Genomic DNA, 12,663 nt, shown 5'->3' on the forward strand with positions numbered 1-12,663 from the left:
CCCCACCTCTGTCAGAGAAAGCCTCCTACTGTCCCTTCATTTGAATCAGGGCCTGTGTGGTAGATCTTATGAGTTGCTTTTGCAGTAGGCCTACCAACTTCTTCCCTGCCAACATAACCCCAATTTTGTTCAGGGAAAGGGCAGTTGGTATGTGTTAAATGTGACTAGCCTCTCCAAACTCTAAAGAATGAAGCTTGATAAGTCAAAGCCAGTTATGGCAACTCTATTTCCTGTTCCAGTGACACAATTCTGACCAATGAGGTGAGAGGAAGTGTGCTAGGGCTCTTCTAAAAGGATTCAAGAAAGGCACATTCTCTCTTCAAGCCTTTGGACTGACCCCTGGAGCCAGTCCAAATCTCTTGTGAACACAAGGAGGCAAGATAGAAGACCACCACCAACATGCTGAGGGTGGCAGAGCAAAATAATGGGAAGGATCTGGGTCTTCAATAACATCAATGAGCACCAAATTAACTAACCCAGGAATTGTCATGCCTCTAGGCTTCTGGGTTATAGATGACAACTTCACAATTATCTACATCATTTGGAGTAAGCTTGTTATTAGAACTGAAAGCATTGGATATAGCTGCAAATATCCTGATACATTGTAACTAACTAAAACTAAAACTACCTCCAAATAGATGCATATTCCAATAGATGGCCCTTGCTCTAGATATTGCATGTGGTTGTCAAATTTCAGACTTTTGCTAGATTCAAGTGGCCCTGTCTTTTTGGTAAAGAACTAAAGATCTATCAGTTAACCACTTTCCCATCAGCCTTCTTGCTCTCACTGGTGAAAACAACCCTCCATCCCCCCTGCCAAAATCAGGAAGGTTTAGGTCAGAGTGAACAAAGATAATACATACACACAATTATTCCTTATGTGGATGTCTTTGTTATAGGTTGAATAGTGTTCCTACCCAAAAAAATTTATATGTGGTAGTCTTAATCCCCAGTACCTTGAGATGCAATTGCATTGGGAAATAGGGTATTTGTAAATGTAATTAATTAAAAAGTCAGACTTGAGTAAGGTGGACCCTAATCCAATATGACAAATGTCCCTATAAAGGGGGGAATTTGGACACAGACATGCACAGAGGGAGCATAAGCCAGCTGACACCTTGATCTAAGACTTCTAGCGTCTAGAAATGTGAGACAATACATTTCTGTCATTTAAGCCACTCGGTTTGTGGTGCTAGGTTACAGCAGCCCCAGGAAATTAATCCAGTGCCTTAGATAAATATTAGAGTCAGTGTAGTATGCAGAGGCACAGTTCACCTATTGAAGACCATAAGGCCAAGGCCATAGTTTTCGGGCAGAGCCCAGGTCTTCTCCAAATTGTAAAGTTTTTCCTAGTGTCTCTAGACACCAAGCTAGCTGGGCAAGCCAGCCAGGCAGTTTTCCAGGGCACCAGTCTGTTAGAGGGTCCAAAATACCACTGGAATAAATAGAAATACCCACGTAAGTCGACGCAAGTTTCCACAAGCTCCTACCAAAGTAAATAGCAGCCTTATATGGAAATTTAAAGAACACCCCTGGCTGGCACTGACCCCTCTCTTTGGGCATTTTTGTAATACACTCACATAGTTGCAATCAGCTGAAATTCTGAAACCAAATAAAGCATGGTGTAATTTTTCTACTTACCAAAAACAATGATCCATTTTATTATATAATTTGTAAACTCTTCAACAGTCTTCCCCACCAAAGTGTCTGATTTGAGAAATTGCCAAAGAAAACTGATGTGAGTTGAAAAAAAAAACTACGAAAAGTATAAGATAGTTTGCCATGTTCTAGGCCATTAATTTTTCTACAGCTGGGGGGTAGAGGTGGGGAATTAGTGAGTAAGTCTGTGCATAAAATGTTTTAATTAATGAGTTTGGCAGAGTCTGCTTCTTAATCCACAGTATCTTCTCTCCCTGTTTTCATGCTAAGAGAATCAACAATTGCAGCTGGGCACATGGCCACCCCAAATAAAGACTATTTCCCAGACTCTCATAGCTAGGAGTGACCATGTGGATAAGCTCTGGCCAATAAAATATAATCAGAAATACCACGTGACAGTTCTGGGAACCCTCTGCTGCTGCTTCTTGATCCTTTCCTCCATTTTGCTAGTCAAAATGCAGCTTCAGCAGTCATCTTGGACCATGAGGTGACCTGGGGATAGGAAGTCATGCATGACAGAGCAGTGGGATAGAAGGAGTGTGGATTCCTAAGGACTTCATATTGCAGAACTTCTATGTCAGGTGCACACTGTTGATGAGAGGGAAATACACCTCTTCTTTGTTTTACATTTCTGTGACTTACAGCCAAATGCTGTTGTGATAGGAAATCCATTCTTTTCCCTGTGTGAAGAAGGGTCTTCAAATTATTCTCCCATGCAGAGTGCTTTAAGTCTTGGTCTAGCTTTGATCAGAAAAAGCATGGCTCCCTCCTGGTCTGGCTTCCACGAAAGGCACTGCTGGGTGACAGGTGTTATAACAGTGATCCTGTGAAGAGGGAGACATTGAGAAGGGCATTGAGAAGGGGAAGCTCCCAAGATCTGTGTGAATGGGAAAGAAGCCGTAAGCCACTGTGGTGATATTCAAGCATAGCTGTAAATTCTTTGACCTTCTTCCTATCAAGAGGTGGAATCTAACCCCTTCCCCTTGAATGTGGGCCAGCCTTAGTGATGAACTTCTAACAAATAGAATCTGGTGGAAGTGACATTGGGTGACTTCCAAGTCTGGGTCATAAAAGGTGCAACAGCTTCCACCTGGTTCTCTCTCTTGAGGTACTCGTCTTTGGAACCCAGCTGCTATGTTGTGAGGAAGCCAAGAACCACTTGGAGAGGCCACGATTAAGCATCCTGACGTCTCAGCCTGCAGCCAGCATTAACACCAGACATACATGTGAGCAAGTCTTCAGATAATCCAACCCTCAGCTTCGAGCTATCTCAGCTGATACTAAGTGGAGAAGAGATAAAGTGTTCCTGCTGAGCCCTGCCAAAACTGTATATTGGTGAGCAAAATTAATGTTATCATTTTAAGCTACTAAGTTTTGGGATGCTTTGTTATATAGCAAGAGATAATTACAATGGCCACTGGCTCTGCCCCCACAAGACTGTATGTCATTGTGTGTGAGTCTTCTACTATCACAGAGGCTTCTGAAAAATTCCAACCTCATTTCAGTGGGCTCCTAAAAGTAAAGCAGGGGTCTTGAGGCCATACCTAGGCTGGAGGACCAAAGAGAGCACAGGTCGGTGGTGTCAAGTGTCCAAAGTGGGGGAGGTCAGTGCAGAGAGAGCCAGCAGTGGCTCCCTGCCTGGAAGTTCTAATCGGTGAGTGTGTGCATGTTCATGTGCACACACACATGCACTCAATACACACATAAACATGAGAAAAGATGAACCTCAGGCCAGAACCTAACCCTAGAGTCTACATGCAGCACTACTCATTCCTCATCTTGCCACCTAAAGCTTCTCCTGCTAGGGCCCACTGGAGAAAACCTAGGTTTCATTTCACTAAGGCCAGTAGCATTACCTAAATAGAGGATCCTGACATTTCTGTGAAGATTTCTCAAAATGAATTCCCAGGTCCCAGCAGCATTAAGAGAGGGATGAGACACCTCCCAAGAGACTTACTCAATAGTAGAATCTCCACAGCTCTCTGCTAAGAGTCAAAGGCTCCTCCATGCTATGAGCTAAATTGCCCCGTTCCCCAAATTCATATATGGAAGCCCTAACCCCCATGTGACTGTAATTAAGGTTAAATGAGGTCATGAGAGTGGGGCCTTAATCCAATAGGATTAGTGTCCTTATCAGAAGAGGCACCAGAGAGCTTACTCTTTCTGCATGCAAACAAAGGAAAGGCCATGTGAGTACACTGGCAGGAGACAGCCATCTACAACCTAAGGTGAGAGGCCTCAAGAGAAACCTACCCTACTGACACCTTTATCTGGGGCTTCTAGCCTCCAGAACCATGAGAAAATAAATGTCTGTTGTTTAAGCTACCCAGTCTGTGGTGTTTTATGGCAGCCAAAGCAGATAAATATACTCCCTGAGAAAAACAAAGAGGGGGGAGAATGAAAGAGACAACACCTTGGACCATAATGGGTTCCCTCTTGGTGACTCAGGGGAGAATTTTGTCCTGGGTCATCCTTGGTAGCACAGTCCCATACAGGGATCTCCTGCAGGCAACATGACTGGGGGGATGTTTGATGTGAAAGCCCCATCCTTACATCTCTCCCCCCAAATCACTCCTAGTGTTAAGCATTGCCCTCTCTCCACAATTTTTTGGTCAAAAACAAACTCATGTTTACCAGCCATGCAGCAGGAGCTATGGACAGCTGGGAGAATCCTCTGGCCAGGGCACAGGGGAGATGATATCTGAAGGCAACTGCTTGATTTCCCTGTATGTTTCCCAGTGCTGGTAAACTGGCACCCTCTCTTCAACTCAGAACAAGCCCGCCTGCCTCTGTTCCAGCTGCTGGCTGGCCTGGCAATTCCTGCTGCTCTCAAGCTGCCAATATCTGTAGGCCTTCCCTCTGGGCTGCCTTCATGCTTTGGATGTAAGTGTACCTATATCAGATTCCCCATCTCTGACCTTCCACCCCCAACACTATAAGTGAAAAGAAGGAAAGAAGTAAGGGAGGGAGGGAGAGAAAGAAGATAAGGAAGGAAGGAAGGAAGGAAGGAAGGAAGGAAGGAAGGAAGGAAGGAAGGAAGGAAGGAAGGAAGGAAGGAAGGAAGGAAAGAAGGGAGGGAGGGATAGAGGGAGGGTGGAAGGGAGGGAGGGAGGGAGGGAGGGAGGAAAGAACCTGTACTGAAGGGCTCAAAGATTTCTCTGTCTACCCTCCTTCCTCATGCCTCCTTGTTGTTTCCTCTAGCTCCACATTAAGGGCACCATGCAAGAGCACTAAGCTATCCTGCTGCATCTGCCTTACTTGCACAAGCTCAGCAGAGCTGCACTATGGCCAATATAAACAACCTGGAAGAGCTTCAAGATTTCCGTGTTAGAACCCAGGAAATTCTTCATCAATATTCAATTCAGAGCTGTGTACCAGGCCCTATGCTAGGTGCATTGGCATGGACCTGAGCAAAGTTACATTGGTTCCTGCTTTCTGCTTCTGAGCACAACACACAACAAGCAAACAAATGAGCAAATCATAGATGGTAGTAAGTCCTACACTGAGAACCAAAACAGTGTGCTGTGGTGGAGCAACTGGGGAGCTCTTTCTGGTGGGTGGAGGAGGAAGGCCTCCCTCAGGGGAACTATAAGCTGAGATGTGAAAAATGGAAAGAAGCAGGCATGTAGCAACTGGAAAGAAGAGCATTCCAATCAGAAGAAATAGCTAGTACAAAGGTCCTTAGATGGGAATGAACTTGGTATGTTCTAGGAATAGCAGGAAAGTCAGTGTGCCTGGAGTTCCCAGAAAAGCGATAGGAGATGACAGCAGAGAGGTCACATAGCACTGGGACATTAAGATAATAAATTGGGATTTCAACTAGAGTTAAGGAAGGGAGATGGCCTAATCAGATTTCTAGTTTTTAAAAGAGTGTTCTGCTCATAACATAACTACTAATTACAAAGGGAAAAATAGTAGCACAGTAGAGAAAATTGGTAGACACCACCTTAACTAAGTGATCGAAGTGAACATCGCTAGTAATAGATCGAATGGGCATCACGTGCTTCCCGATATGATGCACTAAAAAAGACACAGATCACCTCAGTGGGGTTCCTGCCAAACATGCAGAACCTGAATCTAGTCACTGGAAACATCAGAGAAAGCGATACTAAGGTACAGTCTACAAAACAACCAGCCTGTATTCTCTAGAAGTGTTCACGTCATAAAAGACAAAGATAGACCAAGGCACCATGCCACGTTAAAGGAGATCAAGAAGAAACAGTAACTGAATACAGTGGGCAGTTATAGATTGGATCCTGGGTCAGGAAAAATATTTTCTTCTTTCGTTATAAAGGATATTAGGACACTAATGAAATTTGAATACGATCTATCCATCAGGTAATAGTATAGTACCAATCTTAATTTCCTGATTTTGATAAACCGTACTGTGATTATTTTAAGAGAAAGTCTTTGTTTCGTTTTGGCTTTTTTAGGGAATACACCCTGAAATATTTACGGGCAAAGGAGCATCATGTCTGTAACTTGATCTCAACAGAGTGGGGAGGGGTGGGTAAAAGTGTGTGTGTGAGAGAGAGAGAGAGAGAGAGAATGCACACCCCCAGATTGATAAAATGTTAACATTCAGGGAATCTGGGTAAGCAGGATACAGCTACTCTTGGTACTATTTTTGTAACTTTTCAAGTCTGAAATTATTTCAAAATCAGAGTTTATAAAAGTGAAAAAGTTCACTCTGGCTGCCAGATGGAGTATAAACATTCGGGAAATAGGCAGCAGGAGGGAAGCAGGATGAAGGCCCCTGCCCATGGTCTAGGATGCCCTGCTTAGAGGGGACGACGGCCAAGGCTTTCAGATCTGATTCAGAGATCATAACCTTTGGAAAGTCACTTGCCCCTACAGTTCCACTAACAGGAGGCCCAGCCAGTGTCCACCAAATGGCTCCTGCCACTTTCCTTCGCATCTACACTTTAAAGCAATCAAATGTGAAAGCCCAGGGAGGCCAGAGCATCATGGCTGGCACTCAACTCTGAGAATCCTGTCATGGAATGGAGAAACTGGCTGCAGCCCCTGCTGCCTGGTCACCTCTGTCTCCAAATGTCATTGACTGCCTTTGGCTCCCTTGGCCGGCCTCAGGCCCCCCAAGAAATAAGACTCTCTGGGCCCTAGCAGGCCTTTTCCAAGATCCTTTTGACTTGAGCCAGGGCTCAATTCTGAAAAAAATAAAGGAATAGCCATCTTCAGGGTCCTGTGCCTCCTGCCTTGTGCAGGTGACATGTGACATGGCGCAGCCAGCAAGACTGTCTAAACAAGCAGGGGTTTAGCTGCATACCAGGTGCCACACTCATTAAACAAGGGCCAGCCGTGGGGCTAATCTGCCAGCAGCCTCCAGATGCCCGATTCCCTCAGGTGAATGGTGTGCCTGGGTCCTAAGCATGTCTCAGGATGCTGGGTGGTCTGATGATTCTGGACAAATGTGCTGATGGCTGCTGAGGACAGAAAAACCTGCTTCTCACGCCCTCCTTTATCATGCACAGAAGCAAACAATGCTGAGGGGACAGAAGAGGGAAGGCATACACACCCCACATTTGCTGGACCTCCCTCCCCTGTTTAGCAGTTCATAATTCGACACCCACAGCCCACTTTGCTGGATTACAAGCATTCATGGCTTGCAGGAAAAGGAGACCCAAGTGTGGACGTGGTGATAGATTGCTATCAGCAGGGCCTAGGAAAGCCTGTTCCTTTATTCTTTCAAAGTCTTTCATGGAGCCGGCCAAGGAGTGGTGACTCAGACACTCCAGAATCAGGAGCAGCCAGAGCCTTGGGTCTGGGTGCTGATGTCGGCCTCTGTCAGGCCCAGCCCCTGGCTCCTGGCCAGCTGGGAGGCTGGGAGAGTGAAGGTTTGCAGGCTCATAAAAAGAAAGCGCTTATTCCTTTGCCAGACAAGAACGCGCCAGGTTCAGTGAGGAGAGAAGGCCGCTGCTGGTTCCCAGACATTCACGCCCAAAACAGTGTCATCCTGCAGATCTGGAGGCTGGCAAAGATCTGCTTCTTCTTCAGGGCAGGAGACAGCCATGTCAGGAAAGGACCGTGCTGCTGTCCCACTTGCAGGTGACCCAGTTGCAGGTGAGGAAACTGGGGCATTGGGAGAAGGAATGACGGCCAAAGCCCCCCACTGATACCTGTCTCCCTCTTCCCTATGGTAGAAAGGCCTCTAGGAACCTTGGGGGACATAAAGCAATGATGACCCACACCTTCTAAGGTAGCCTGGCTCCTCAGGCTTGAGTTCTAATGCCAAGCTGGAGCAAACCTATGATGTTTCCCTTTTTTTCAGAATCTCTCTTCTTGACTTGAAATGGCACGGCAGCAAGCAAGGTTTCTCAAACTATCTAAGGAGCAACCTTGTTTGTGTTTGTTTATTTGTTTCTTTATTAATTTCAATCCGTCATAGCCAGATACTTTTGTCAAGTACAATAAAAAGATTTGCTAGGAAAATGAAATGAAAAAGAAAGACAAGCTGCAAGACACAAACCCAAACTTTTATGTTAGAGTTAATAGACAAAAACATGCTCTGTCCAGTTGCTATCAGTCCTTAGCTCACTAAAGTCAGGTGCCAATTTGTAAACTGGCACACTGAGTGGCAAAATGTCAAGGTCAAGACATGGGAGTTCTAAGGCCACCTCTGTCACTAACTGGCTGTGTGTGGCTTCCTCCTGAGCTACCACTTTCATTTACACATAGCAGAGTCACAAAATCATCTCAAATGGCAGATGAGCAAAGAAAGATGCCAGTTATTTTCTTTGTCTGTAGCTGTTCCCTTCTTTCTCAACATAGCCAGACGGGGTGGGGCAATGAGGCTTTTGTTTTAAGTAGTAGATTGAGTGTAATACCATTGTGTAAATGGCCCTTTAGGCAAATTCCCAGGTTCTCTTATATTTCTACCCTCAGCCTCTCTTCACCAAGATGCTGTTTGGGCGTATGGGAAAGGAGAATAGAACTTATGCCAGTGCTTCTCACACTTTACTGTGCATACAGATCTCCTGGGGAGAGTGTTAAAATGCAGATGCTGACTCAGCAGATCTGGGGTGGAGCCCAAGACTAGGTGTTCCTACCAAGCTCCCAGGTAATGCTGAGACTGCTGATCCTGAGGCCACACTTTGAATAGCTTATGAAAGATGAGGGACTTATGAAGCCTCATGCAAAGAGAAGAATCAGGTCCTAGGACACCCCCCTGGAAACTTCCAGCTCTCTGCAGTGGAGTGGCTAGTCTTGGCTGCCCTTGGAATGGTGGTTGCTGAGATGCAGAGAACCCTTCCTCTCTGATTGAGATGCAGAGAACTCCTGGCTTAACTCTCAGGGGACAGTCATAATCCCATCATCTTGGCCAGCTCTGTCTCCCCTGAGTTGTCATTTGCCCTGTGGACACCTGAAGACTCTGTGATATTCCCTATCTTGACCCTGGCCTAGAACCGCTGGCACAGAACACATCTACCTTCCACTGAGAGGAGCCAAGGGCAGCTCTGCTCACCATATGGTGCCACCCTCTGAGTTTTCTTTAATATGGAGTCTTCCAGACGAGTGCGGAGTATATTCTCCAAACTGCCTCCCAGAGTTCTTAATACAACCATGGACAGACATGTCACTGCCCAAGACATGCCCCTAACTTCTCAAATATACCTCCCTCTGGCCAAATTCCAGAATGAGAAACTAGAACTCCTTCAGATTACTCCCCCCAGCTCCAGCCCCATCTTCCCATCATTTTCTCAAAGTAGAAGGAACAATAGTCTCTCCACATTCCCCTTCCTGTCGGATTGGGACTTCCCTCTCAGCATAAAGTAGGAACTAAAGGAATATAGGAAATCCTTTTCTCTCCATATAATGCCCAACTTCCACCTGATTTCCACCATGATTTCCTCCCTGTGGGTTGAAACACAGTCTAATTTGACCACAGCTGAGCAATGGCTTCTTTGGTGAACAGTAGCTGCTTTTCTCTGGTGCTCTGGAAACCCTGAGATATACTGGAAATTCACATGCAAATACTCCCTAAATGATCCCTGCTCCCTGGGAAATGAAGGCCTCTCGCTACCCACAAGAATCTGCAAAATGGTCATTCCCTTGACAACTTGGAAATGAGCATGCTTCCTGAGGAAACTAGTGACAGGGACCTCACATGATGCCACAACCCTACACACAATTAGTGAGCACCTACTAGATGCCAGGCACCTGTGTAGGACTGGGGAGCTAGGCAGTCAAGGTCTCAAAGCGCTCCACAAAGGTTATGGCATCATCATCTCCTGTGGTGGGCACTGTGACACACCTTCTAGGTCCCCCTTCAGGGATCTCCCTCATACCACCCAGCTCTCAGCTTCAAGTCTTTCAAAGTCTACCCTACCTGCTGAGAGCTCCCTGGCCAGGCTGCACCTTCCTGGGGCAGCCTACACCCAATAACTGATAGCTTCAGAGTTGTGACATGGAGACCATTCTGATGGGCCACTGAGCTCCAGAGCTCCCTATGGGTTTGGCCAAGGCTGGATCCCATCTCGGCTCCTCCTTCTGCCCACTCCTGCTTCCTTCTTCTCCCTTCCTCAGGTGTGGATCCCAAGGACCCTCCTTCATAAACATCCCACATGCTGAACTCCAACTCAGAGTCTGTTTCTCAGAGAGCCTCACCCTTATCACCCCCAGTGCCTGGGAGATGGGGAGTTGAGAAGATGGGAAAGCAGCCAATAGCTCTCCTTAGGCCCATTCTGAGAAAGAGTGGGGCTGGAGCTGAGGCACACTCTACCTCTTCCACCACAGCTGCCAGCTGAAGTGGAAGCTGCCCCCTCCAGGAACACTGGCCTCTGCTACCTCTACTTTCCTCAAAGGAAAGCCGTGGGAGCATCTGCCAGGCCAGAACCTGGGAGAACTGGACTGGAGAAACTACAGGAGAGGCAAGAATCAGGGTGGGAGATAGACCTGTAGGCTGGAGTGGGAAGAAGAGACTCAGTGGGGAGAGGTAGCATAGTGCAGGAAGGAGCACTGACTTGGCCATTGAGAGACTTGAGTTTCTTCCCATCCAGGCTGGGATGGATGACACTGAATAGATCTGTCCTCTCAGTCAGCCTGACACCTCATCTATCAGATTGGGGATGTGCATCTGTGATCAGGTAGCCTCTAAGACCTTCCAGCTTCTCACTAGGCTGTGTTTGTGGCCCTCGGCCTTACCAATGTGACCCAGACAGCTGAGAAAGTGGAGCAGAATTCACCAGAGGAGATTGCCCTCTCCTTTTTTAAGATCGGTCAAAGGGAGTCTGGTTGTTATGGGCTGAATTGTGTCCCCCCAAAAAAATCATACATTGAAGCCTTACCACTGCCTGTCTCCCCGCCCAAGGACTTCAGAATGTGACTGTATTTGAGATCGGGCCTTTACAGAGATGGTTCAGGTAAATTGAGGTCATTGGGATGGGCCCTAATCCAATCTGACTGGTATCCTTACAAGAAGAGATTAAGACAGAGACATGCACAGAGGGGAGAGGATGTGAGGATATAGAGAGGTGATAGCTATCTATCTACAAGCCAAGGAGAGAGGCCTCAGAAGAAGCCAATCCTACTGACCCCTTGATTTTGAACTTCCCACCTCCAGAACTGTCAGGCAGTACATTCGGTTGTTTAAGCTAGTCTGTGGTCCTTGTTATGACAGTCAGAGGAGACTAATACACTGGTCAGTTAAATGTACAAACCTAATGCTGGAAAGCTTTGTCTATATTGGGAGGCCCAGGCACTGCCAAGGGGGTCCTGGCTGAATATTCATTGCTGGTATGCTGGGCTCTGTGCCAGACAAGGCTACAATTTACCACAAGCCAGGCTCTGAGAAGGCTGCAAGGGTGGGGAAGCTGCGTGCTGACTGCAGAGCTGAGAACTATGGGATGGAACTTTGACATTGTATTTAACAACCCCAGACTATGTATACCCAGGCCTAGATGTCCCACACCAAGAAAGGGAGAAGAGGGAATGTTCTAATAGGACACTGCCACTGTCTGGTTCTGTTTCCTTACCTCTGAGGAGTCTTTCTCAGTTCTAGTACATATGTATGTGCTTCGTCACTCACTGTGGAATATAATAAGAGACATAATAAACTGTTCTCACAGCCCACAGACATAAGGAATATCCACAACCCTACCATGGCCCACTTTACCCACTCAAGGCACCCCAGGGTGTCTCAGGAAGAAGGCTCAGGACCACTCCCAATGCCCCAAGGGCTGATTCTGTTTAACACAACTTTCTCTAAATATTTTCCCTCCAGATTTGGCTGGAGACCCTCATAGTAGGTCAGGGGACTTGAAAAGCAAACTGGGCCTGCCAGAAGCCACGTTAGAGCTGCCTTTGTGAGGAAAACCCAGAAAGCAGGGCTGATCCACTCATAGGCAGCAAAGGGACAAGCCCACCCTCTCCTTCCTGGGTTCAAGACAGGGTACTCACTGTGGCTTGGGAGTGCTGGGCCCAAACAGACCCCAGAAAACAGGCCTCAGCCCTCCAGTCAGCTGCCCTGTGTTTGTTTTCACAGCTGCTCCTCCTGCTCGACTGTTCCAGTGAGCAAAGGAATCTGTTTGTCTGAGTAAAAGAATGTGGCAGAGAAGCAGGAGGCTGCGGTCCCAGGCAGCCCAGGCAGCCTCACAGCAACAGAGCACGCTAAAACCTGCCAGACACTCAGGAGAGTCACCCAAAGACCTAGAGGCCAAGGTTACAGACTCAGAGACACCCTCCACTCTCACCCTCCAGACGGCCCTGCTCTTCCATGTGCCAGGATGTTGCCCAGAGTCCTCACAGCCAGTGCCAGACTGGCAGCCTAAGCACACAGAACAGGAACCCACCCTCTTAAGGTATTTTATTTGCTTTTTTCTCATTTACAGACAAGCCATACACACACACACACACACACACACACACACACACACACACACACTGAGAAGGAGGTCGATCAGCTGTATATAGGAGGAACACGCTCACAGGTCTGAAAATGAGCAAGCCCACAGCCAGGCCTGCAGTGGGCCTGGAGATGAAGAAAGA

At 47.0% G+C, this 12,663-nt stretch overlaps 1 long non-coding RNA gene across 2 annotated transcripts; it reads right to left on the reverse strand.

The window, feature by feature from the left end:
* Window positions 1-1,766: 1,766 nt before the first annotated feature.
* LOC118607787 lies at window positions 1,767-12,435 on the reverse strand. Of its 2 annotated transcripts, XR_004952820.1 has the most exons (3): window positions 12,076-12,435; window positions 11,652-11,703; window positions 1,767-2,483 (listed from the first exon to the last, which is right to left on the reverse strand). It is a non-coding gene; the product is annotated as an uncharacterized LOC118607787 (long non-coding RNA). The 2 variants fall into 2 exon arrangements; XR_004952821.1 differs by lacking the exon at window positions 11,652-11,703.
* Window positions 12,436-12,663: the final 228 nt, after the last annotated feature.

Source organism: Rousettus aegyptiacus, unplaced genomic scaffold, assembly GCF_014176215.1.
Source record: "Rousettus aegyptiacus isolate mRouAeg1 unplaced genomic scaffold, mRouAeg1.p scaffold_m13_p_9, whole genome shotgun sequence".
In the NCBI taxonomy this organism is placed as follows: Eukaryota; Metazoa; Chordata; class Mammalia; order Chiroptera; family Pteropodidae; genus Rousettus; species Rousettus aegyptiacus.